Raw genomic sequence first — 27,197 nt, 5'->3', positions numbered from 1 at the left:
GCCTGCAATGGAGATTTTAATCCTCTGTTCAGGTGCCCAGACAGAAGCCAAAAGCTGTTGAGCATGACAGGGCAAAGGAAGCAATGAAGATGGACAATGGGCACCTAGCATGGAAGGAGAAAGGGAAGCCAGATTCCTGGGAATGATGTGGTTTTCCTTTTTTTTCTCTCTCTCTTTTTAAGTCATCTCTGTAGGAAGGTGGTGGGCAGGGGCCCCAGAGAGAGGAAGGGTCCAAGACTCCTTTAGCTGGCCTGGGTGCAGGGCACCACCCCAGCAGCTAACACAGGACAACCTACTATCTCAGGTTCAGGCAGATGCAGGATAGAATGCAGAAGAAAAGGAATGCTTATCATTTTGCTTGGAATGCTAGATGGCCAAGCTTCAGCCTTTGGTCCTGTGCAACCCTTGCCTCACTTGTCAATAGTGAAAATTAGTTTAAGTTAGAAGAACCAACTAGGATCACACCAGGTTCTGCTACCTTCACGCTCATTGTTAGAAAAAGATTAACTTGTGTGAACATTCTGATCTGTTAATTCCTGGGGACTGCTTTATTCTTCCCCAAAGACTATTTGTTGGTCAAATAACCCCAAAGGCTGAAAGTTAAAACACACCTGTCCTGATGTGCAGTTCCTTAAGAATGGACTGGCTGTATGGTTGAGCTGATACGGAAAAGCTGCACCTTCCTGCAGAAGATCGAAGACCTGCTGTCCCACCCCAAATCTCAGCCTGAGGTATATGTCAGTGAAGGCAGGTAGCTGTGCTTCTCAAAGCAGAGAAGCAGTTTAAGAGCAGAAAGGTAGAGGAAATCTAGAAAAGAACCATCTTGATACAGATTTATCCCACGGTGTGAGGGAGAGGGCAGAGAACCCAGTGGCACTTTGCTTATCCAGCAATTTCTGTCACTGTGGTGACCAACTTCCGCCCATTCCATACGGTCTTGAACTGCCCAGGGACTGGGAACTCACTGAAGTCACCACCTTCTATAGGAATGAGGACATTCATCTCAGAAGATCTGGCACTGACTGTCTCACAATCCAGGGAATTCTTGCTCAGGTAAACGTGGCAGCCATCTGTTTTGTTGATGGAAATGGTTGGCACTTTACCCATTACCTGAACTTTGACATCCCTACAATTGATTATCTCAATTATCACAATGCCCACCACGTCATCGAACACCAGACCGAGTTTCTTACAGTTATCTACTGTAGCAGAGTTAATTTTCCCTTGATTTGCAATGTTGAGTTGACACACTTGAATATGTAAGCCACCTGTTTCAGCTCTGTGTCATCTATCACCAGGTTGGAAACATTCTCCTGATTTTCCACTCTCCACTTCTTGCCCTTCAGTTCAAGGAGAGCTGGCTCCTTCTTTGTGACTGGGTTGGGGGATGCGCTGACTCCTGGTTGAGATGCAGAGAATGGTTTGGGGCCACTTCGTACTGGAGCACTCTGAGCGTTCAAGGCAGCGTTCTTGTGAGTCTTCATGTCATCAGATACATGTTTCAGGGCATGTGTGATGCTCTCCCCCTGATTAATCTGTGCAAACAGTGCTGAGCGGGACGCAGACTCATCTGAGCCTGAACTGGTGGGGACTCGGGGGGAGGCGGGCCTGGGCGGGGGGAGGACCCGATCCAGCAGAGGGTCCAGATGGCAATCCACTCAGTCCTTTTGCCACGGCCCGGTTTTGCTCCAGGCCAGTCCAGTGGTATGGAACTCCTTAATGTAAGCCTGCAGCTCTGTCCATATACTCAAGTAAGCTTTGACCCAGCCCACATCTTTGTACTCCTTGAGGAGTCAGTTTGTATAAAACACGGCAGCATCATTCATTTCCTTCACTTAGGGACCAGACTTGGGAGCCATAGCCACCCAACCCAGGGCCTGGATACTTTCGCTGACAGCTGGCAGGTGATTGAACAACTTGCTGCCTTGGTTCTTCTCCCGAAAGGTTATCACTTCTTGGATCTGCTCGGAGATGGTGCCAACAAATCAGAAAGCTTATTGCCTGCTGGCTGCTGGCCTTGAGAGGCTGTAACCAAGAGCGCTCGCTCCAGCTTCAGACCTGTGTGAACCATCTCCACATGCTTCTGCACATCTCCCCCAATCTCTTTACTGATCTTGAGGTACTCTGCCACAGCGCCGGCCAACAGTGACTCAAACACTTGCACCTATGGAGTCGTTCCTGCTTTTGCAGCACTGTCTCTACACCCACGGTGCGTGTCAGGGGCGTGGAGTCTGCCTTCAGGCGGCCCACCGCTCTCTCCAGTCTTTCTACCAGATTTTGCATGTCAGCCATAATGTAGCACCTGCTCAGAGCTCTGCCTCACCTCGGGGCTGTGATCAGCCGCTCTCCCTAGAAACATTTCTTAAGGAGGTTTTTTCTTCTAGTGAGGCCAGATTCTAAGCCAGCCACACTTAACGTTCATTACCTTCCCATAGGATTTGGCTCACTGGTGTGAAAAAAAACTATGCAGTCTTTGAAATTAAAATGGCCTACCAAAGTGGTCAAAAATGGCAACGATAAGTGGAAGAATACCAATGTACAATCTTTTGCATCAGCATTTCTCAAATCACTCTATTTCATCCATTTTTATTTCTACTGATTTAGTCGAAACCCTTACCACTTCTGTTGCGATCCTAACAGGTTCCCTTACCTGCTGTCTCACCCTGCTGTAATTTACTCTCCACATGGCAGAGAGATTTCCCACAGTCATCATGGGTCAGGTTATTCTTCTCATTAGCTCTCTTTGGTTGCCTGTGGGGGGGGAAATGTCCAAACTCTCTGTTATAGACTAGAGGGTGCATCGTGGTTCTCCACTTCTCTCTAAATGCGGATAAACCTCCTCAACCAAGGGGCCTATAAGCTGCAACGTCATCATGTTTCTGTCTACAGCTCCACAGGCAGGGGACCCTTCACTCTTTACCCCTCACGTTGTTCTGTCTACCCTGCTTTGGCCTGCCTTTTGTGTCGGTAGCCATTACATTTATCACATTGAATTCTGCAGAATGTAAGCCATGAAAGATGTTAACTGGAGCTGTTAAAAAACTTGGTCAAAGAAATTTGAGAAATTGGTGAATATTAAATCACACTATCATACTAAAGTCTGAACATCCTAGTCTAAAAAAAAAAGCAGCTTTGCTTAACCAAACATTTCCCAAACATAGCTGAACTCAGAATACCTTTTTTTGGAAACACACCTGGGTAAATCTGTTTCCTGGGTCAACAATCTGGAAAATTCACTCTTAAAGCTCTTTGCATCCTGGTCTCTCTTTTGCCTCCTCCCATACATACATTGATGTGAATTCTTCTGTTTTCCTTACGGCATACACCCATCACCCTTAGCACAGTGCTCTAACATTTCCTCTCTCAAGATTCCTTTGGATATAATTTGCAAAAAACAAATTCAGATTTAGCAAATGGGGAAGATTTCACATTGGCAAATATAATGGTGGATGGCAATCTTGGTTATAACTTAGTAGTTCTCAGTAGAGGGTGATTTTGTCCCTCCACCTACTGTCCCCCAGGAGAAATCTGACAATGTCTGAAGACATTTTTGTTGTCACAACTGCAAGAAAGTGGGTGCTACTGGCATCTAGTGCCAGTAGAGGACAGCACCCTCACCACCACCAGGAGGAAGTATTGAGCCCAACATGCCAGCGGTGCCAAAATTGAGAAACTTGACTAGATCCAAACACTCAAGTTATTAGGAATTCTTTGTTATTCCTCTCTCATTTCTCCTGTCAAAGCTTGATTTTATGTTTGTCTGCATAGCAGGAAATATGCCTGGTGTCCATATCAGATTCCCTTAAATCTAGTTTTATGACCTAATAGAAGAAAAGTCTTCTTCACTAGTTTCAACCAGAAAAATATACAAGAATTTATTTAATTGGTCCAGGTTTGGTCATGTGTTCATTACAAAATCACTCCCTGTAGATGTTACAGTGATCCCAACATAGGCCATGTTCTCATCTTTGGGGAGATGGCATGAGAATTGGGGTGGAGTGGGCAAAACTGTATTAGTCAGACAAAAGCAACATTTATCACACTTTCTTAGAATTCACTTCCTCATTTTTAAAATAGAAATGATAATTTATTTCATAAAACATCATTGTGAGACATTTTTAATGTATGTAACGAGTCTAACAGAATGTTTGAAATAAGAGAGATGTTTAATAAATGGTAGATATGATTCGTAGATTCTTTTTAATGTTTTTACTGTGGCAAGAACACTTAACAGGAGATCATCCCTCTTAACACATCCTTAAGTACGCAATGCAGTATTGTTTACTACAGGCACAATATTCTATGGCAGATCTCTAGAACTTATTCCTCTTGCATAAATGCAATTCGATACCCTTTGAGAAGCAACTCCCCAACCCCCCTTCCCTCAGTCCTGGTAACCACCATTCTACTCTCTATTTCTATAAGTTGGACTATTTTAAAGACTTCATATAAGCAGAATCATACAATATTTGTCCCTTGTGTCCAGCTTACTTCACTTAGCATAATGTCCTCCAGGTTCATCCGTGTTGTCATATATGGCAGGATTTCCTTCTTTTTCTAAGGCTGAGTAATATTACATTTTATATATATATATATATATATATATATCACACTTTCTTTCTCCATTCATCATCAGCGGACATTTAGGTTGTTTCCATATCTTGGCTATTGTGAATAATGCTGCAATGAACAAGGGAGTGCATGTATTTCTTACAGATCCTTATTTCAGTTCTTTTGGATATATAGCCAGAAGCAGGATTGCAGGATCATAGGGTAATTCTATTTTTTAATTTTTTGAGGAGTCTCCATACTGTTTTCCATGGTGGCTGCACCATTTTACATTCCTACCAACAATGTATAAGAGTTTCAATTTCTCCACATCCTCACCAATATGTGTTTTGTTTGTTTTGCTTTAAAAATAGACATTCTAACAGGTGTGAGGTGATATCTCGTTGTGGTTTTATTTGTATTTCTCTGATGATTAGTGATGTTGATCACCTTTTCTTATACCTGTTGGTCATTTGTATTTCTTCTTTGAAGAAATGTCTATACAAGTCCTTTGCCCATTTTTTAATGACTATTTTATTTTTGCTATTGAGTTGTAGGAATTTCTTACATAATTTGGATATGAGTCCTTTATCAGATATATGTTTTGCAAATATTTTCTCTCATTCTGTAGGTTGCCTCTTTGCTCTGTTGGTTGTTTTGTTTGCTTTACGGAAGCTTTTTAGTTTGATGTAGTCCCATTTGTCTAATACTGCTTTTGCTACTTGTGCTTTTGGTGTCATATTAATTGGTAGCTATTTAATGATGATGCTGATTAGAAGACAAATAAGAAAGCAATATAAATAGTCAATCTCTAACATGAAAAAAAATCAATATCATATATAGTCCAGAAATCAGAATAGAAAACATAATATTTATCTTTGGTTTTGATTTTTATTTTTAAGTGTCAGCAATTGGGCTTTTAAATTTGCTTGCTTGCAAAAGTATACCACAAGCTGATAAAATATATCTGGTAGCTGTGGTGTCAGGAGTCCCTTTAGAGTTGTGAAATACACACAGTTTGAAATATTTGGTGTCAAAGTAGCATTTAAATCCTCAGACCAGTTAAGTCTAATTATTGGGTGAATAGTAATACTTTTCTTCAACAATGTGAAAGTTAAATTAAAACTTATTTTCAAATTAGAAGGTAACACCTACTACCTGTCAGTCAGTCAGTCAAATGTTTGTTTGAGTATCTGGTTAGGAAAAAGATAGAGATTAAAAATACTAACGTAAAGTCAAGTCTTTCTTATATTATGAGCATTATACTTAGATTATACAAAAATCTTGCTTTTTAAACCAGTACTGTGGCAAACCTAAAATAGATTTTTCTGAAACTCATGAACAGAAACTCATGTTGGGTCTTCGTTTTTCTGTGCGAGGGCTTTCTCCAGTTGCGGCAAGCGGGGGCCACTCTTCATAGCGGTGCACGGGCCTCTCACTATCGCGGCCTCTCTTGTTGCGGAGCACAGGCTCCAGATGCGCAGGCTCAGTAGTTGTGGCGCATGGGGCTTAGTTGCTCTGCAGCATATGGGATCTTCCCAGACCAGGGCTCGAGCCCGTGTCCCCTGCATCGGCAGGCAGATTCTCAACCACTGCGCCACCAGGGAAGCCCTAAAGCATTGATTTTTACATTCAGGTCAATACTTGCTCTTTTTCTGAAGGAAATTTTCAGAAAGTCATAGCAATGGAAGAAAGAGGACTTGGGTTAGTTTTCCTGTAATGAAACTTTACATAGCCCACCTTAATCCTCAAACCACATCGCCGCTGTCAGGATCACAACCCAGGGTACTAAATATAAGTCAAATAGTGATACTAAGAGCACTGGAGTTCTCTTAAATCCCTCTGCCCACTCACCTTCCCTCATTTATTCTTCGGTGCCTGCAATTCTGTAATTTAATATTCTTATTTTCAATTAAAGAGTAGATTCTAACTGGCAGCCTCTGGACTTCGAAAGGTTGACAAAGGTAGTAATGGGAAACAGAGTTCTTAGCATAGTGACTAAACATATTAAGACTTCTACACCGTGAGACTAAATTATGTAAGTGTACTTGTTTGACTAGGAGTTTATTATCTCAAAGTTGAGTCATGCTTTTCAACCTTGGCACTAATGACGTTTGGACCAGATAATATTTTGTCTCGGGGGGAAGGGTACTCTCCTGTGTATTAGAGTATGTCCAGCAGCAACCCTGGTTTCTACCCGCTAGATACCAGTAGAACTACCCCCCCACCCCCATCCTACTTCTAGCAAGCTGTGACAACTGGAAATCTCTCCAGACATTGCCTAACGTCCACTGAGAACAGATTGCCCTGGAAAGCAAATCACTCCAGTTTGAGAATCATTGAAGCAGTCTTGATAAGAAACATGGACTGGAAATACTTCCTCTTTGTGCCTTTAATTAGAATGTAAGCATCTTGTGGGCAGGGAGTTTGTCTGCTTTGTGCAGAGACCATATCCCGGGAACTTAGAACAGTGCCTGCCATATAGCAAGTAATGGGTAAATATTTGTGAAACTAATGAATGATTGAAATGTCCAACACAAATGATGCTCCATTTATAAAACTGAATATTATCCAGCTGTTTAAAAATGAGGAGCTTAAAATGTTCATTAAAATGGTTAGGTGCTCATGAAATATTAAGTAAAAAAAGCCAATTTTTTTTTTATAGATCTTTATTGGAGTATAATTGCTTCACAATACTGTGTTAGTTTCTGTTGTACCACAAAGTGAATCAGCCATGTGCATACACACATCCCCATATGCCCTCCCTCTTGAGCCTCCCTCCCACCTTCCTATCCCATCCCTCTAGGTGGTCACAAAGCATGGAGCTGATCTCCCTGTGCTATGCGGCTGCTTCCCACTAGCTATCTATTTTATGTTTGGTAGTGTATATATGTCACTGCTACTCTCACTTCACCCCAGCTTCCCCCCCCCCGCCCCCCATGTCCTCAAGTCCATTCTCTATGTCTACGTCTTTATTCCTGCCCTGCCACTAGGTTCATCAGTACTGTTTTGTTTTGTTTTTTTAGATTCCATGTATATGCGTTAGCTTACGGTATATGTTTTTCTCTTTCTGACTTACTTCAGTCTGTATGACAGACTCCAGGTGCCAATTATAAAAAGTATGTCTAATTTATTCCTATTCTGTGGTATGAAAAAATATACATCTTGAAGTGTATGCACAAATTGTGGCTGCCCAAGCAGACGTCCGCCTACAGTATCTCCGACTCCTCCACCTTCACCAAGTCCCCCAGCAGATAGGAGAGCATGCCGCGCACAGCCAGCTGCCCCGACAGCTGGCGCTCGCACACGCCCATGATCACGCCCGACCTGGAGAGCGCACCAAGCTGTGGCACCTGGTCAAGAACCGCGGCCACCTGGACCAGCGCGAGGGCGACCGCGGCAGCGAGATGGTTTGCGAGATCTACCTGACGCGGCCGCTGGCCACCAAGTGCACGCTGCAGAAGTTCGTGGACGACCTCTTCAAGACCATCTTCAGCACCCAGGGGCTCGGCCCTGCCGCTGGCCATCAAGTACATGTTCGACTCCCTGGACGACCGGGCCGACCAGCACCAGATCCACGATGCGGACGTGAGCCACACCTGGAAGAGCGACTGCCTGCCCCTGAGCTTCTGGGTGAACGTGATCAAGAACCCGCAGTTCGTGTTCGACATCCACAGGAGCAGCACCACTGACGCTTGCCTGTGGGTGGTGGCCCAGACCTTCATGGACCCCTGCTCCACGTCTGGGCACAAGCTGGGCAAGGACTTGCCTTCCAACAAGCTGCTCTACGCCAAGGACATCCCCAACTACAAGAGCTGGGTGGAGAGGTACTACGCGGGCATCGCCAAGATGCCCGCCATCAGCGACCAGGACATGAGTGCGTACCTGGCTGAGCAGTAGCGGATGCACCTGAGCCAGTTCAACAGCATGAGTGTCCTGCACGAGATTACTCCTACATCACCAAGTGCAAGGACGAGATCCTGACGGCCCTGGAGAAGGACGAGCAGGCATGGCGGCAGCGGCTCCGGGGCAAGCTGGGGCAGGTGGTGGACACCGTGGCCCTGAGCAGCTGAGCCATCGGCCACGGCTGCCTGGCCAGCAGGAGAGTGAGAGGGCCCTCGGGGGCGGCCCCTGTGTGGCAGCCAGAGCTGGGAGGTCCACGGAGGCAGCCTCGCCCCAGCCATGCCAGGTGCCCTGCGCTGGGGACCAGGTGTGCAGTCCTGGTCCCCCCCGCCGCCCCTGTCCCCTTCCCGCCTGCGGGGGTCCCAGTTCTTAATTGGTGTGGGTGAGACGGTGCCTGCAGCGCCCTCCACGCCCAGAGCTGCTCGCCATGGGGCTCGCCAGGTGTGACCAGGGGCCTTCTCAGGACAATAGGTGACTGCTGAGGTCCCAGGGGTGAGGCCTATGGGTCGTCTTGTTTTCGTTTTGACGTGAGAAGGAGAGGACTTCTCAGGCCAAGAGCTTGCTTCACGGATGCGGGCCGTGGATTCCTGCATGACTGTGCTAGCGTTTAGTCTGACTTGGTCTTTTTAAAACTTAAAGTGCTGAATACGAGAAGTTGTTAGGCCTTTTTTTCATGTTTTTTAATTAATCAGTCACTTGCGAAGGCAGTGGCCTGTCCCCTTTTCAATTCACTTTTTCGACGGTACCACAGATCCCCGTGGATTTTCAGGGGCAGCTAGCTGTGGGCGGCCCCGCGCCCCCGGCCGCCCGTCTTGGGCACCCCCCAAGCAGCATGAGCCAGACCAGACACCGCCATCAGCCGAGGAGCCGTTCCCCCGGGGAGGAGGGGTGAAACCCGCCACCTCCTGACTCAGGAAGCTCCTGGAACCGGGGTGCAGGGGTCCCTGGGCCCCGTGGGCACTGAGCAGGGCTCGGGCCCCCTGCACGGTGGGTGTCCAGCGGGAGCTCAGGCCGGGCGGGCGCTGGCCGGGGCCGGGTTCTGTCCGGGTTCCGTCCGGGTGCGGGTCTCGCTCCCCCCGAGTCTTCCCTGAAGCTGCATCTGATCGGAAACCCCGGTTCTTCCAGCCCCGCTCGGGCCAGGGGGCTCCTTGGCCGCTGCGCCGCCGTCTTCAGAATCCAGTCCCGGCCCCCGTTCCTCGGGCCTCCCCTGCCCCGTGCTTGCCCCGCGGGCGGCGGGCTGGGCGGTGGTGACGCAGGAGGGGAGCCGGCCCTGCCGGCGCGAGGCCTCGTAGAGCGCGTGCGCGGGTCGGGTGCAAGCATCAGCGCCGTCTGTTTACACACGAGCTGATCGCTGACCTACGCCTGCCGTCCACCCCGCAGCACGGCCGCCCTTTCCTCTCCCGGGGCTGGAGTCAGGCCAAGTCCTCCTCCTCGCTCGTCTCCACGGTCCTGCTGGCTCCACTGCGCCTTCGGCACTGGGCCCAGGCGCCCGCCGTCACCTCCCCGTCCTCCTGCCGGGCACTCGGACCCCAAGCTCCGGCTCTGGCCTGAGGGTGGCCGGAGTGTGGCGTGGGAGCGCTGCTCTGTGCAGGAGGGTGGCCCCCAAGGCCCCTCTGCAGCCCCAGGGCCGGGGGTCTGGGCCGTGGTGTGGGGCGGTGTGCCAGGATGCCTGCCCACCCGGGCCCCCTCCGCCCTCGCCCGCGCGTCTCAGGAGCGCCAGGACGGCTCGGCCTCCGTCGGGAGCCTGGCGTCTCCGCGTACCTCGAGCTTGCACGCGCTGCCTGACCCGGACCCCAGGCCCACGGGAGAGGTGCCCCGTCCCGCCCTCGCCGCCTTGCCGTTGCTGGGGAGCCCCACCTGGCTCTCCCGCCGGTGCTGGAAATGAGGGCTCACGCCCTTGGTGCTACTCAAGCTAGAATAGATAGAGAGACGAAGCCCACAATTAGGTGTCCTTTAACGCTGCAGAGCCGCCACCCAAAAGAAAAGCGGTCGCTCGGCAGCCTCAGCGGCCCCTCTGCCGCCGCCTCTCCCGTGGCCGGTGTGGCCGATGGCGCTCGGCTCGCAGGTTGTGTGAATGCACGGCTATTTTCTGTTTTACTGTCTCAGATTTAGTACTTGTAAATACACACACATTAAGGAGAGAGTAAACATTTTTGCTAAAAAAAAAATTGTGGTTGTACTAGGTGGCAGGATTGCAGACCATTTCTATTTTCTTATATTTAATTATACTTTATTATGTGCAATATTTTTATTATGCAAAGTTTGGTTGTTAGTTTACAGAACACATAACAAAGAGCAGAGTAAGCCAAGCACACCAGAGAAAGTCCTTTCATAATTCTAAAATCTGCAAAACAAGGAGCTCTAAACACACTAGATTTCTGACCTGAGAGGAATGAACAGTTCTCTGAGAAAGCTGCTCTAGATAACGCCTGTTTCTAAAAATCATTATCTGTGTGCCCAGTATTGTCCTGGGTACCATGGAGATCTAGGAAAAAGTTCAGAATTCCAGTGCTTGCAAGTTTAAAATCTAAATGGGAAAATAAGACCTATACACAGGACATTGCCAAAACAAAATGAAACAGTATATAATGAGATGTTAAATTGTGTGCTATGAACCATGCTTTAGAATTTCGTGGAGGAGAGGTATCAAGGAATTAGCCCACTGAAGAAGATGGGACTTGAGTTATCAAGGGTAAATAAGACTCAGATAAAAGGTGAATGGGAAGGGGCATTCCAAGGAGGAGACAAGGCAAATACTGTGAATAAAGGCACAAAGGGAAAAGTTAAGTACAGGTGGAAGGCATCAAAGATGCTGATCTCATTGGAACAGAGAGGTGTAAGGATCACCTACCAACAGAGATGCAGCTGGTGTCTTGGGAGGGACAATTCTTTGTTAAGTAGAAATGTTCCAGGCATCAGCAGAGCTTTTCGTATCTTTGGCCCCTAACCTCAGATGGCAGAAGCACCCATTCTCAGCAAAAGCAATTTTAGGCCACAGACCCCTTTCAAGACATTGGGTTCCAGTAATTGTTACCCGTTTATTCTGTTTCTCCATGACCCTGAATAACACTCAGCCATTACAATGAGGAGCTACTGACATCTTCCCAAGTGCTCCCTAGAGGGTGATAGCAACCTGGTTGAGAACTGCCGAGACTCTACAATCTATTTTCTGATGTTTGGAAGCTGGCTGTGTGTTCCTTCAACTTCCTACCCAATTTCATGTGATTTCCAAAAAAGTTGTGAATCTCATTGTGGGAGAGCAAACTCCAGTCAAATAGACTGGATTCGAATTTAGGCTGTTCTATTTTCTGGGTGTATAATTTTTGGCAATTTTCTCTAATTATCAGTTTTCTCATCTGTAAATAGGGCTACTGGTGAATGAGAGGTGTGGGTTGAAGTGTGTTCACCCCAAAGATATGTTGAAGTCCTAACTCTCTGAAGAGGTGACTCTTGACCTGAGACCTGGTGACAAAGAACCAACCACGCTGTTATCTTTTCTTTCATATTTTCTTCTGTAGTCTCAAATCTGAGGAACATATTATCATCATTCTTCCAAAGACCTGTTTGGTTTTCAGCTAATTTTTAAATGATTTAATAACTACTCAATGTACTCTATTTTGGGGTTTGATTTTATGCATTAATATAAACCATTGTCTTGCCTCCTTTTTCCTGTTCACAAAGTTACCTAGTTATCCCCATACCATTTAAAAATAATCTTCCTTTTTAAACTAATTAATTAATTAGAATGAGGCTTTACTAAGATTAGCCATTATCTTAAAGCCTGGAACCTAATAAACACATTAAATGTTAGTGATTTTTATAACAGCACCACCACTGTCATCATCACCCTGATAGAATCTATCACAGCAGAGAGTTTCGCACCTAGTACTTGCAAGATCTGAGTTATTTGGGGGGTAGTAGGGACCATATTTAACTTTTCATAACTGTTTTTCTCAATGCTGGGCCAAGTTTTTTGCACATAGTAGGGAATCAATAAATATTTGTTAAATTAATGAAAGGAAGAATGTGGGTCCTCAGTGAGTATTTGATGAATTACTTAGCTGAACCACTTACCTGCTGATTTCCAGTGATCTGTGGCTCATGGATGATATGTCCTTTACTGTGTATTCTCAATTAGATGACAGTCTTTTCAAGGCCCCTTTGAATTAAATCATGATTTTTTTGCATTCTATGAATGAGAAGTCTTAGGGCAAAAGGGAGGCTGTAGCTTGTCATGTATAGATTTTGTATCTATCTGAGACAATGTATTTTTGATAGAATGCATCTACTTATACAGGGCCATGGCTGAGTTGTGTAAAATACCCATACATATTTCATGTTATCCAAGCCAAGGCTTAGAAATGAAAAATGAAGTTTGTGCTGTCAAACTCAGAATTGGGGCAGGCATTTTGATACAAAATCTGTCAACAAAGAGAATTAGTGTGCCCAGAGTGAAGGAGACACAGCAACAGTTAAAAGATATCTTCAGAAAGAAAGTCCATAACTCAACTGTGTCTTACACATAGTAGGTAGCCATTGAAATTTGCTGAATAATTCTGACTATGGACCTCAGCAGTAGAGAGATGCAAAGAAATTTGGTGACCAAGATAGTAAACAATAGTATTATATAGTGTTAAAACAAGTATGCTTTGGGGATAAGATAACTCAAATTCAGACCATTCTATTTCCAAGTTATGTTTCCTTGAGCAAGATACTTATTCTCTCTGAGTGAAGTCTCAGGGTTCACAGCTCCACAGAAACTTAACAAGGTAAGACTTTTTGGGGCTCTTATCAGTATTGCATTAGAGAATAAGCACATAGTAAGGATTCCATATACATGACTTGTTGGTTCTGCTATTTTTACTATTTTTATTATTAAATGTTCACCAATTCAATCATAAACACTATATTTTGCCCGGAAGAGTTAATAAAGCATTTCCAATTCCACCATAACAGAATAATGGGTAACATGCATCAGATTTACCACCATGACCCACCACAATGAATAGAACCATAAAACTGGGTAAAATATGTGAAGCTATCAATTCAATTCAACTCATTGACGGAAAAGGGGAAAATTATATAATTGTCACAATAGACAACGAAAAGTGTTGAACAAAATCAGAGACTTCCTCAATCTGTAAGACTTCATGATGAAAATCTATGAAAAACATACAGACACCATAATATCTAGTCATAAAAGACTGAGAAAGATCCTCTTAAGATTGGGAACTATGCAGAAATATCTGTTCTCAACCCTTTTATTCAAAATTGTACTGGAGGCACTACAGGGCAGGGCCATAATAAATAAATACATATATAAATACTTGGAAAAATAAAGAAATAAAATTTTAAAATAAAAGCTATAAAAATTAGAAATAAATAAAAGCATCTTGATTTGCAGATGACATAATTGTTTATATAGATTATTTCTAAGACTGCTAAATCTAATAAGAAAATTTAATAAGATTGTAAGATCCAGTGTCAGTGTATGAAAAGAAATTATATTTCTCTATACTTTCCAAAGGTTGGAAGATATTTTAAATTACCAATTCCAATAGAATCAAAATATATAAAATAATTAGTGATACATTTTATGAAAGATGTGCAAGAAAACCATACTAAAAACTACAAAGTTTTTCTGAGAAAAAATTAAGAAGAACTAAATAAGAAATACAACTCTCTATTTATGTTTTGTAAGACTCCATATTGTTAATTGCTAAATGCATTTATAGAATCAGTGCAAACCTATTTGTAATCCCAGCGAGTGTTATTTGTTTCTTATAATTTGGTGAACAGATTCTAAAATTTATATAGTAATGCAAAAGATCTAGACCTTGACCTATTTTGAAACAACATTTTAAAATATTGAAAATATTTTTTTAAATAGCAAAAAACTTTCCCCTGTCTGATTTTAAGACTTGCCATAATTCTACACTTATCAAAGTAGCATGGCATTGGCACAAAAATAGGTAAATGAATCAATAAATCTGAATAGAGAATTCAGAAATAGACACATATGTGTATATGGTTATTTATTTATTTTTTGGCCAGGATACCATAACATTTCAATGGGGGAAAAAAGTCTGTTCAACAAATGATGCTGGAACAACTGGATACACATGTGGGACAAAAGATGAACCTCAATGTCTACCTCACTCACAATGTAAAATTTAAATCAAGATAAACAGAGACTTAAACATAGGAGTTAAAACTAAAATGTTTTAAAAAATAAAGCATTAGAAAATATCTTTATGACCTTAGGTTAGGCAAAGATTTCTTAGGACACAGAAACACTATACAAGCAAAAATTTGACACATTTGACTTCTGTTTATTAGACATTATTAAGAAAATTAACGTGCATGCCATGACAAGGGGAATATATCCAGAATAAATGAAGAAACCCTAAAATAATAATAAAGGGGGAATGAACCAATAAAAAATGCAACCAGGTATTTCAGAAAGGAAATTATGAAAAATGGCCAATATGCACGTGAAAAAAATGCTCAACGTCATTAGCCATCAGGAAATGCAAATTAAAGCCACAATGAGATAACACTGCATGTACACTAGAATGGCTAAAATAAACAAACCATCTGACCACCACTAGATGTTGGCAAGGGTACACAGCAACTGAAACTCTCATAGGTTACTGGAGGGATTGTAAAATTATGCAACTACTTTGAAAACAGTTGGTACTTCCTTATAAAGTAAACCAGAAGAATGGATAAAGAAGATGTGGTACATATATACAATGGAATATTACTCAGCCATTAAAAAGAATGAAATAATGCCATTTGCAGCAACATGGTTGGACCTAGAGATTGTCATACTGAGTGAAGTAAATCAGACAGAGAAAGAGAGATATCAGAAGACATAGCTTATATGCAGAATCTAAAGGAAAAAAAAAGATACAAATGAACTTATTTACAAAACAGAAACAGACTCACAGACTTAGAGAAGGAATTTATGGTTACTGGGGGGAATGGTGAGGGGAAGGATAGATTGGGAGATTGGGATTGACATGTACACACTGCTATATTTAAAATGGATAACCAACAAGGACCTACCGTATAGCACAGGGAACTCTGCTGAATACTCTGTAACAACCTAACTGGCAAAAGAATTTGAAAAAGAATAGATACATGTATATGTATAACTGAATCACTTTGTTGTATACCTGAAACTAACAAAACATTGTTAATCAGCTATACTCCAATATAAAATAAAAAGTTAAAAAATTAAATTAAATTAAATTAAATAAACCATACACCAATTCTGGGACCCTACAACTCCACTCATAGGTATTTACCCAAGAGTAAAATGTTCACATAATGAGTATTCAAGAATGTTCATAACAACTTTACTCATATCCCCAAATTGGGAATAATCCATGTAGCTATCATCAGAAGAATGGTATTTTTTTTAACATCTTTATTGGAGTATAATTGCTTTACAATGGTGTGTTAGTCTCTGCTTTATAACAAAGTGAATCAGCTATACATGTACATATATCCCCATATCCCCTCCCTCTTGCGTCTTCCTCCCACCCTCCCTATCCCACCCCTCTAGGTGGTCACAAAGCACCAAGCTGATCTCCCTGTGCTACTATTGCTGCTATTGCTAAGTAGTATTCCACTGAATGAATATACCACATTTTAAAAAATTTCATTAAAAAATACCATTCTTCCATAGAATGGGACAAAGTAATGTGTATTACAACATTGGTATATCTCAAAAATATTCCCATACCAACACCAATAATCTTGGTGTTTCATTGACCAATAATCCTATGAATTTGCAATGTTACCTTCCCCTCCTCTCATTTCGCAAATGTGGAAGCACAAGCCCTTAACCAGTAGGCTGTATAGAGACTGAATTCATGCCTTAGAGCTGTTTCTCGATGCCTGCTTGTATATCTAAGTGGTTAGTAACTCCAAGCTAAATGAGCTAAGCAAATTTAGGAGTATTTTGAGTATACATAGATTGTTGTCTTCCAAGTTCTGCGGGCATGGAAGGAGAGCTGTGTTCTTGACTCTTTGAAAAATAGAGAGTTAGGTTTATCAATTTAGAAGGGCCTGTGTTTCTACTCTCTAAATAAGAGACTGTTAACAAATGTCATATCATTGTGGCAAAAACTTTCTTACAATATGCCAAATTCCTTTGCTTCACTCTCTTGTACCTTAAATAGACTAGTACACTTAAGCACTCAAAATCAAATCATTGGAAGATGTTTTATATAAAAAGTCTCTTAGTGCTTTTTCCCCTCCCTTCTTATTAAATGTCAAAACCTAAGTCTAACCATGGAGAAGGTATTGTTTGCTGGATGAATAATCTTAGCCAGTGAGTGGTCCTTTCCCTCATGCCTCCCTCCTTCAAAAAGAGGATTAAGCCATTGTTCCCTCTGAATTCAACAACTAAAGTAATAAAAATGATGTTTTTCTTTATAAAGTCAAGAAATTACAAGTTTACTGGTTTTCTGGGTTCAAATTATAACCCTCAACAACCCTGTATGGCATTCCTGAGAGGGTAAACCCCTGTTTTCTTTTTCCCAAATGATGACAGAAAAATTCTTCTTTCAATGTATCAGAAAAGGCAGAATTAATACAATATTGGTAACACTGAAAAAGAGAAAAAGAAAGAAAAGAAAAACAAAGAAAAGCAACAAACAATCCTTAATCATTGAGCATTTTACAAACACTACCTCATTTATCCCTTCATTGGTAGTGGAAGTATTACCATTATCACAGATAATTGTGGCTCCATGAGGTGATATTATCCACACAAAATCACTCAGATGCTAAGAGGTGAAATTGGGATTTAAACTTAAGTCATTTTTGACCCCATATCCCTTATGTGTGTACATTCAGCCATATGAAGTATTTCATCAAAACTCACTTCTTTGCTCTTTTCTCATAAGTTTAAGAATTACTGGATATTAACCTGTTACCCTTTTATTCTTCCTCACAGAATGTTATTCTTAAATAGGGAAAGGAAAATAAAATGTGCCCTCAGGAGGCAAAGTTGTTAGGTCTAGTTTACCCTACTATGTTTCCCCCTCAACTTTGTCTACTCAACTTCCATTCCATGAGTTGAAAAGTCCTGCTGATAAAATAGAAGCTGTTAATAATGGAATTCAACATCATGCTCTAGTTTTTCACACTGGGTTGTTGAACATCAAGATTCCAATCTAGTCCCAATGTTTTTTCTATCTGCTTTCCTTGGGTGACCTCATTCACGTCCATGGGCTAAATTATTATATCCGTGCTGCTTGTTTTTGAATCTCACTCCCCAGCCCATACGTCTTCATTGTGCTCCAAATCCTTGAGTCCAAGTACTTCTTCTTCATTTAGAGATTTCACTGGCGTCTAGAATTCAAGAAGTCCAAAACCAACTCAGTCACCTCTCTGCGAAATAAACATTATAGATGTGATAAAGAAAGAATGAAAAGGAAATAAGGAGGGAGGGAAGGAAATAAGGAAGGAGGGAAGAACCAGTTCCACATTCTGTGTTCCACTTTTCATTGAAGGGTACCACCAGCCATCCAGTGGCCAACCAAACACCAGAGCACCACATTTGACTACTCTTCATTTCTTGCAGCTGATCGATCTCCAGGGCCCACTGGCTTTACAGTCTATATATTTCTCAAATAGTCATCCTTCTTGCTCCTAATGTTGTTCAGTCTCTGGCATCTATTTTCAGAAATCAATCCACTAGCTTTCTAAAGGGGTTTCTATTCTATCTTTTTCCTTGTCCACTCCTACAATCTGAACTCCATGCTGTAATATGAGGTAAACATTTAAAAATGAATATCTGAACATGCCAATCCCTGTTCCTGCTGTAGTACTATAGGGTTTAAGGCACGGAGCCAGACTGCCTGGGTTTGATCCTGGCTCTGTCATTTATGACCTTGGGAAAGTTACTTAACCTCTCTATGCATCAATTTTTTTTGTAAAATAAGGATAATAACAATGATAACCTTATGGGATTATTATGAAATTAACCACATGAAATGCATACTATGTAAGTGCTATATAAATGTTAGTTGTTTTAGTTTTTTCTTATTATTGCTGAAACACTTCAGTAAAGCCCAAACTCCATTACAGGACTTCCCAGGTTTTTTGTGTTCTGACTACCATGTACCTCACTGGTCTAATTCCTCAACACTTTTCACTCTCACTGCAGAAGCTCTGGCTATAAATTTCTTTCACTTCTTCCAGTGTATGCTGCTTTCTTTTATCTCTGACTAGTCCTTATGTCTGGAACACATTTTCCTAACCACCCACCTCCTCTTCTTCCTTAAGGTCTCAGTATAGGTATTTCTTCCTCCTGGAAGTTTTCCTTGAATCTCTAACCTGAGTTAGGTGCCCTTCCTCAGTGATGCTACAACATCCCACAGCTGCTCTGTCTACACTTACCATATCTCTCCAGAGCACTGTGACTGACCATCTACGTATCTGTCTTCACCACTAAATGTGCAGACACCGTGAGTGTGGGCACACTGTCTTCCTTGTATTCTTTGACATAGCGTCCAGTGCAAAGTATATTCTTTATAAATATTTATTGAACTTGTTAACTAAATAGACTTTTTGCACTTTGTTGATGCACAAATGTTCACAATCAAATATGCTCCCTACCATACCCAGTTTCTAGTGGAAAATATAAAGAAAATAAATAAATTCGTTAATTCTAAACTTGGTAGATTGGGATGCGGAGGAGGAACATCTCCCTGCCTCCCAACGACTTTGCTATTTTTTGCTAAAGTTCCTGAACTCATCAGTGAAATATTAGCTATAGTCGTAATTTTGATTCGATTTTTTTTCTCCCATTGTCACTTGTTAGGCAGTCTATTGATTTCCTCAAACAATAAAAATTACTGTATTTCATAACCATTATGGTGTAGATTATCAGAGTCTCAAGACCCAAAGATTACTGAAGAATTTTAATTTGAAGAGCGATGATTTATTAGTTATAGCAGTTTTATTTAAATAAACAAGAGAATATAAGATTCCTCTTTAATTTATTTACAGTTCCAAAGAAATTTTCACAGATATGTGTGAGGAACAGTCATAATCACTTATTTATGCTTCTACTATATTCAAGCCACTTTTAATGTTTGCTTGAATCAGTTTTTCTTCTTGAATTGCCAGTGGTGATAGAAAGACAGTACCACATTATATTTGAAAGTGCAGGGAGACTTTCTTCAATAATCCCAAAGGTAGTGAAATAAACTACTAAACAAGTATAATAAGTAACAGCAAAAGTACCATAAGTAATAAGTTATAGCAACATTTTCTAAGCTAATTTTCAACATATTAAGTTGCTACAAATATTTTTTTGCTGAAACAAAAGAAAATAAAAAGAATAGAATTGGATAGGAATTTTACAAAATATGATTTGATCAAAAATAGGAAAATTTTAAATGCACAAAAGATTGCCCCGCAGTCTCCACACTGTCTGGAAAAATAAGTGACAAGGGAAGACTATAAAGTAACTTTCCTAATCACGTCCCCCAGTTTTCTGTCCGTTGACTGGACAAATTTTAAAATAAAAGCCCTGAAATAAAAACCAGCTTTTCCTTTCTTCTTTACTATCCCTGAGGCCACTTTAATTCTTTACATGCTAAGAATAGCCCCCAAAATAGGTGAGAATTTTCCAAGCGGAAATATTATTTCAATTTTCTTCATCCAATATCTACCTCCCCTATGTCATCTAAATTCTAATTCTACAAAATTCCTTTATGTCTTTCCTTATGACAGTACACTGGTGACTTAATAACTCTCTTTCCCCCCTCCCTTCCTTCCCCCCTTCCTTCCTCCCTCCCTCTCTCCTTCCCTTTGTCCCTTTCCCCCTCCCTCCCTCCCTCCCTGTCTCCCTTCCTTCTCCCCTTCCTCCCTCCCTCCCTCCCTCTCTTCCTTCCTTCGAATCTTTAGCACAACCTGGTACTGTGCTACCAATTTGTTTATGACCCTTAATTTCCCCCTTAATGAACCACGGTTCACACCAGGAGAGCCTAGGGGTGATGTTTCTCTCCATCTGTTGTTTGCCATGTTAAATTTAGATATCTCTGGCAGTGCCCAGATTCGATAATGATAGGTGAGGGCGTGTTATATACGTGCTAACAAAAAGCTATTTTATAATTCCTGCATTCACTTAGTAATTTTCATCCCAGTTCAATCTTTCTTGCTTGCAGTAAACCTTAACTACAAAACGCTCAGCTGGAATTACTAACAAAATAACCTTTTCAAGTGATGCCTTTTTTTCTTTACCTGGTATCGTTTGAAGCGTGATGCCCAGTGAGGTAGAACTTTAATTTCTAAGTATGTATGTATGTATTTAAATAAGAGAGCTTGCACGTAAAAATTGCTTGCTTCTTTTCCATTTCTAGAGATAGTGTTGTCCATTTATCTTGGGATAAATTTTCTGTTTTTCCCACCTTATAGTTTGGTGAAAAAGCAGACACATTTGTGTATGGAGCCCAGAGGCTTGCTGGGAGTGGAAGGATAATGATCTAGACTCCTTCCCATTGAGTTTCCATGTTTTTAAACCATGTCTGAAGGACCTGGAGCTATGACTGAGACCTACGAATCCCTAAAGGGAGATAACTGTAGTGAAAAGAGATTCGAATTAGGGCTAGTGTCCCAGACACAACACCAACCTATAAGTTTTTATGTCAGGTCATATAACAGGTGAGTTACACTTGTTCCCCTTCTGACCCAGTTACTCAGGTACCATAAGTGTGGTTGAAAGAAGGAGATCCTCTGTACAATCTTAAGACTGCTGCATCTTAAGACTGCTGACCCTCCCAACTGGGAAGAATGACACACAGAGGTAGTAGCAGCAGCAATGGAGAATGAAGTCTCACCTTCCTTTCTATTATGACCGTCAGCATGCCAAAGCTACTAGATCCTGGGAGTGAGAAATGAAGTGTGGACTTCCCCAAATCAGTGGGATGAGGGGTCGAAGGCATTTAATCTGAGTATATAAGTAAACTCTTCCCCTATTGTGTAACTTCACCTAGAGAACTGACACCATCTGGTAATATAATTTACATGGACTTTATTATTCCAGTTGAGTGATCCGAGCGTAAATCAGATATTTTTGAGGTTGGAGGAAACAAAACAGACTCATGGTGAAGGAAATGTATGCCTTATCTCAAGTTGATTTAGATGTTTGAACTTCTTGAAAAATTTCCAGTCCAAAAATTAGGCAGTAGTTGCCCCTGTTGGCTTTGTATGTGCTGACGTGGCCTGGTGGAACCGCGTCTCCTGGAATCCCCTTCTGTGCAGGTGTGTGGTCAGGGAGGGCCAGAGAGAGATCCTCGTGGGAGATCAGGAGGGTGAAGTGGAGCTGTAGCCCTTCTGTGGCTGGTGACACACATTGTCACCCCTCAACTGCTGGCTCACCTCCTTGGCCTGAGCCACCAGCTGGGTCAGCTATCGATCCAGTTTCCCTGGTTTTTCCTTCAGCTTCTTTGACCCCTGGGCCAGATATGTGTTCAGCTCCACGATGAAAGGTCCAGCTTCCATAGGACACCCTACTCATTATGGTCAGAGGCAACGAGAACTGAGGAGGGTTTCTGTGCATCTTTGTAGGTTCCAGCTTGTTCTCACTCCCACCCACTTTGCATCAGCTTTCCTCCCCCAAACCCAACTTCTGTCCAGCAGATACCAGCTCCAGCATCAGAAATGGGGATAACAGCCTTAGAGGAGCTAAGTACTCAGCTTCCACAATTACTTATGGCCAAATATGTACTAAATCCATATATATCTGATCTACAGTTCTGTTTCTCTGATTGAATCCTTACTGATACACTGTCATCTGGCACCGTGGACTTAAGACTATGGCAGTCACATGGACACCCTTGGCAATATTACCTTTCAGTGAGTCTTTTAGAGGCGTATATACTTAGGCAACTATTTCCCTCACTCTTCAAATTTGAAGAGATCATTTTAACAAAGGTAAAACTCATTCTTCTGACAAACATGTTCCCGATTCTACTTCCTCACCCTCTTTTTTTTTTTTTTTTTTAAATTTTATTTATTTATTTATGGCTGTGTTGCGTCCTCGTTTCTGTGCGAGGGCTTTCTCTAGCAAGCGGGGGCCACTCTTCATCACGGTGCGCGGGCCTCTCACTGTTGCGGCCTCTCGTTGCGGAGCACAGGCTCCAGACGCGCAGGCTCAGCAATTGTGGCTTACAGGCCCAGTCGCTCCGCGGCACGTGGGATCCTCCCAGAGCAGGGCTCGAACCCGTATCCCCTGCATTGGCAGGCAGATTCTCAACCACTGCGCCACCAGGGAAACCCCTCACCCTCTTTTTAAGGCACTGTCTCTTTCCATCTTTTCCCACCTTTGTTAGATAAAGATCAGGACAAAATATTTGAATCTGAAGTTCTAGAAAGCTAAAGCTTATCTGTTTCTCAAAAGATTGGTAGTGGAGCATTTATCACACTATTTTTAGATGGGTACTTCTTTAATAAATCCGTAATGCAAGTGCAAGGACAACTTGATTTGGGGATTTTTTTTTGCTGACCAAGGTTTTAAATCTCAAAGACATCAGTGCATGGAAATCTTTATCAACGTGCGTGTTACTTTAGCACCACCTTCATCAGAAAGTTGGCAAGAAAAGAAAGAAAACATCTAAGAAAGTAAGAATGAAAATGGAGCTTGATTGATCGCTTAAAAAATCATCAGTACACGTATTAAGCCTGAGCTTTTTCTGGGTTAGAACCACCTCTCCTTCTACCCTGTAAAACTACCCTTAATCATTAGTTTCCACTAAATGAACAAAAACCATAACCATATTTCAAACACATGTAGAAAATTAACTCATAAGAAAAAAGTGAAAATGGTTCATTAAGAATTTAATTTCTAGTAAAGTTCTTATTAATGACATATTGAGTCAGGAGTAGTGACAATTTATTATAAGATAAACAAAGCAACGTGCTACCTGATGTTGGGAAGCTAAGCACAAAGAAAGGTTCCTGGGATAACCTTTGATAGGATCATTTCAACAAAAAAAATCTGAAATTAAATGCCAAAAATATCGTGTATGATATGATATCAAATATAAATATATACATGATATTTGGGGCACTTAATTTAGTATAAATATGCAAATATATATAATATATAATTTAATATATATGCAAAACTACTTAATTCTTTATAAATTTTAGAAATATATTTTTGAGAATAGTAATGTAGCAACTATAATGAAAATTAGGAGTATACATAAAATTGGACACAAGTGCATTTGTGATCTAAGGTGAGTTAAGACCTTCCCCAAACCACAAATAGGCCTCAGGAAACAACAGAGTCTGAATTACTCATTTTACAGATGAGGAAACTGACAACCAAGGACATAGAGACCTGTGGTGGTCACTGCAGGTCAGGGGTCCAGGGTCTCCTGACTCCTAATCCAAAATGCTAACAAACTAGTGGTTATCAGTAGGGTGAGGGTGAGGGTGAGGGGCAAGACAAGGTAGGGGATTAAGTGGCACAAACTACTAGGTATAAAATAAATAAGATACAAGGATGTAATGTACAGATGTACGGCATAGGGAACATAGCCAATATTTTATCATAACTTTATATGGAGTATAATCTATAAAGCTATCAAATCACTATGTGGTACACCTGAAACTAATATAATACTGTAAGTCAACTATACTTCAATTAAAAAAATATAAAAATAGATAAATGCTGACCCTGCACAGTGGCCCCTCTGTAGGGAGCAGCTGGTTCTTGGGTAAAACAAAAGGGTTGTGTTCTAACGCTGTGATCACTGCAGCTTTAGTTGCAAATAAAGTGCATTTTCCCCACTTTACATAAAAGACAAAATCCACACACTAAGAATATCCCTGTTGTCGGTGTGAAGGGAGTGATTGCACATTTCACAAAATGACGCAAACTCAGGCACACGTTGCTGGTGCCTGCTCCCTGCAGGCTCGGACACCTCTCCAAGTCCAAATCCAGCTGCCGTGTCTCATTTTGAAGCTCATATAACCACCTTCTACTAACAAAAGTCATGCTTATTCTTTCGATTTTTTAAACTTATGTGTGAAAAGTAGGCGATTAAAGCAGATGAAGACAGAGCCATGCACATGGCAGGGGCAACTTGTTACTACAGTGAGGCACAGGCTGGGAGTTAAATGAGTTACTTTTTTCACTTTTAGAGTTGCTACAAAATACAGCAAGAGGAAAATACTGAGAATCTGGGCACAGGTCTCTGGATTTGATGTTTAAAAATTTGCTTAAAAGATTCATACTGGCCTTTTAACAGTCACTGCATACCTGCTAACCCAGTTCCACCACTTAGCAGCTTGGACCTGTTGACCTCTCTGTGCCTCAGTTTCCTAATCTCTACAATTGGAGTGTAATAGTATCCACACTCCCCCGTAGACTGGCCTATGTTAGAGTCCTGGAAATACCCCCTTACAAAGCGGGCAAACCACAGTAAAACCTTGACCTTTCTGCCATCTTTTCTATTCTACCTCCTGTTCAAAATACTGTGAAGATTGAAAGAGAATAAGATCTAAAGGGCTATAGAGACGTGGGGGATGGTTACAATGCTCTGTCTATACTGTTCCTACCCTCAGTGATGTGATCGCCAAACGCCAGCACAGGTGACCAAGTTTACCTCTATGATATTGAGCTTAAGGCCCTTTCACTCTGTAGTTGTGAACCTTAGCTTCTAGGGGAAAACTCGCTGGAAAAATATTAGGACATTTTATTTGCCACAGGATGACACTCCCACCCCAAGCCATGGAAATCAGGTAATAACCCAGGCTGTCTTATGATGGTTTCAAAGTATCAGTGCTGGGAACCCATTTCAAACAAACTAAACACACACACACACACACACACACACACACACACACACACACACACACACACACAAGCTCACAGAAGTTGGATCCAGAAACTCAGGGCATGTTGTCATGTCTCTTCCATACCCTCTCCCATATCCAAAGCACCTACATGATGTCTACAACATATTAACTTCTCAAATTATTGAGTGACGTCTTAATCTACTATACATGTCTGCTGACATATTTTCTTTTTTTTTTTTTAAACATCTTTATTAGAGTATAATTGCTTTACAATGGTGTGTCAGTTTCTGCTTTATAACAAAGTGAATCAGTTATACATATACATATGTCCCCATATCTCTTCCCTCTTGCATCTCCCTCCCTCCCACCCTCCCTATCCCACCCCTCTAGGTGGTCACAAACCACCGAGGTAATCTCTCTGTGCTATGTGGCTGCTTCCCACTAGCTAGCTATTTTATGTTTGGTAGTGTTTATATGTCCATGCCACTCTCACTTTGTCCCAGCTTACCCTTCCCCCTCCCCGTATCCTCAAGTCCATTCTCTAGTAGGTCTGCATCTTTATTCCCGTCTTGTCCCTAGGTTCTTCTGACCATTTTCTTTTTTTAAGATTCCATATATATGTGTTAGCATATGGTATTTGTTTTTCTCTTTCTGACTTACTTCACTGTGTATGACAGACTCTAGGTCCACCCACCTCACTACAAATAACTCAATTTCGTTTCTTTTTATGGCTGAGTAATATTCCATTGTATATATGTGCCACATCTTCTTTATCCATTCATCTGTCGATGGACACTTAGGTTGCTTCCATGTCCTGGCTATTGTAAATAGAGCTGCAATGAACATTGTGGTACATGACTCTTTGAATTATGGTTTTCTCAGGGTATATGCCCAGTAGTGGGATTACACGGTCATATGGTAGTTCTATTTTTAGTTTTTTAAGGAACCTCCATACTGTTCTCCATAGTGGCTGTATCAATTTACACTTCCACCAACAGTGCAAGAGGGTTCCCTTTTCTCCACACCCTCTCCAGCATTTATTGTTTCTAGATTTTTTGATGATGGCCATTCTGACCGGTGTGAGATGCTATCTCATTGTAGTTTTGATTTGCATTTCTCTAATGATTAATGATGTTGAGCATCCTTTCATGTGTTTGTTGGCAATCTGTATATCTTCTTTGGGGAAATGTCTGTTTAGGTCTTCTGCCCATTTTTGGATTGGGTTGTTTGTTTTTTTGATATTGAGCTGCATGTGTTGCTTGTATATTTTGGAGATTAATCCTTTATCAGTTGCTTCATTTGCAAATATTTTCTCCCATTCTGAAGGTTGTCTTTTCGTCTTGTTTATGGTTTCCTTTGCTGTGCAAAAGCATTGAAGTTTCATTAGGTCCCATTTGTTTATTTTTGTTTTTATTTCAATTTCTGTAGGAGGTGGGTCAAAAAGGATCTTGCTGTGATTTATGTCACAGAGTGTTCTGCCTATGTTTTCCTCTAAGAGTTTGATGGTGTCTGGCCTTACATTTAGGTCTTTAATCCATTTTGAGTTTATTTTTGTGTATGGTGTTAGGTAGTGTTCTAATTTCATTCTTTTACATGTAGCTGTCCAGTTTTCCCAGCACCACTTACTGAAGAGGCTGTCTTTTCTCCGCTGTATATTCTTGCCTCCTTTGTCAAAGATAAGGTGACCATATGTGTGTGGGTTTATCTCTGGGCTTTTGATCCTGTTCCATTGATGTATATTTCTGTTTTTGTGCCAGTACCATACTGTCTTGATTACTGTAGCTTTGTACTATAGTCTGAAGTCAGGGAGCCTGATTCCTCCAGCTCTGTTTTTCTTTCTCAAGATTGCTTTGGCTATTCGGGGTCTTTTGTGTTTCCATACAAATTGTGAAATTTTTTGTTCTAGTTCT

General features: G+C 41.7%; 1 long non-coding RNA gene and 1 pseudogene across 2 annotated transcripts in view; one reads left to right on the top strand and one right to left on the bottom strand.

Moving 5' to 3' along the window:
- Positions 1-27,197, top strand: part of LOC309614422 — a 173,112-nt gene that overhangs the window by 97,330 nt on the left and 48,585 nt on the right. The window lies entirely within an intron of this gene.
- LOC309612700 (adenylyl cyclase-associated protein 1 pseudogene) lies at positions 173-3,112 on the bottom strand (annotated as a pseudogene). The gene has a single exon. The product of its transcript is annotated as an adenylyl cyclase-associated protein 1 pseudogene (transcript).

The sequence above is a fragment of the Balaenoptera borealis genome, assembly GCF_965194805.1.
Source record: "Balaenoptera borealis genome assembly, chromosome: 16".
NCBI classification, from domain to species: domain Eukaryota; kingdom Metazoa; phylum Chordata; class Mammalia; order Artiodactyla; family Balaenopteridae; genus Balaenoptera; species Balaenoptera borealis.
The sequence above is the reverse complement of the archived record's forward strand: the minus strand, read 5'-3'. Positions and strand labels throughout refer to the sequence as shown.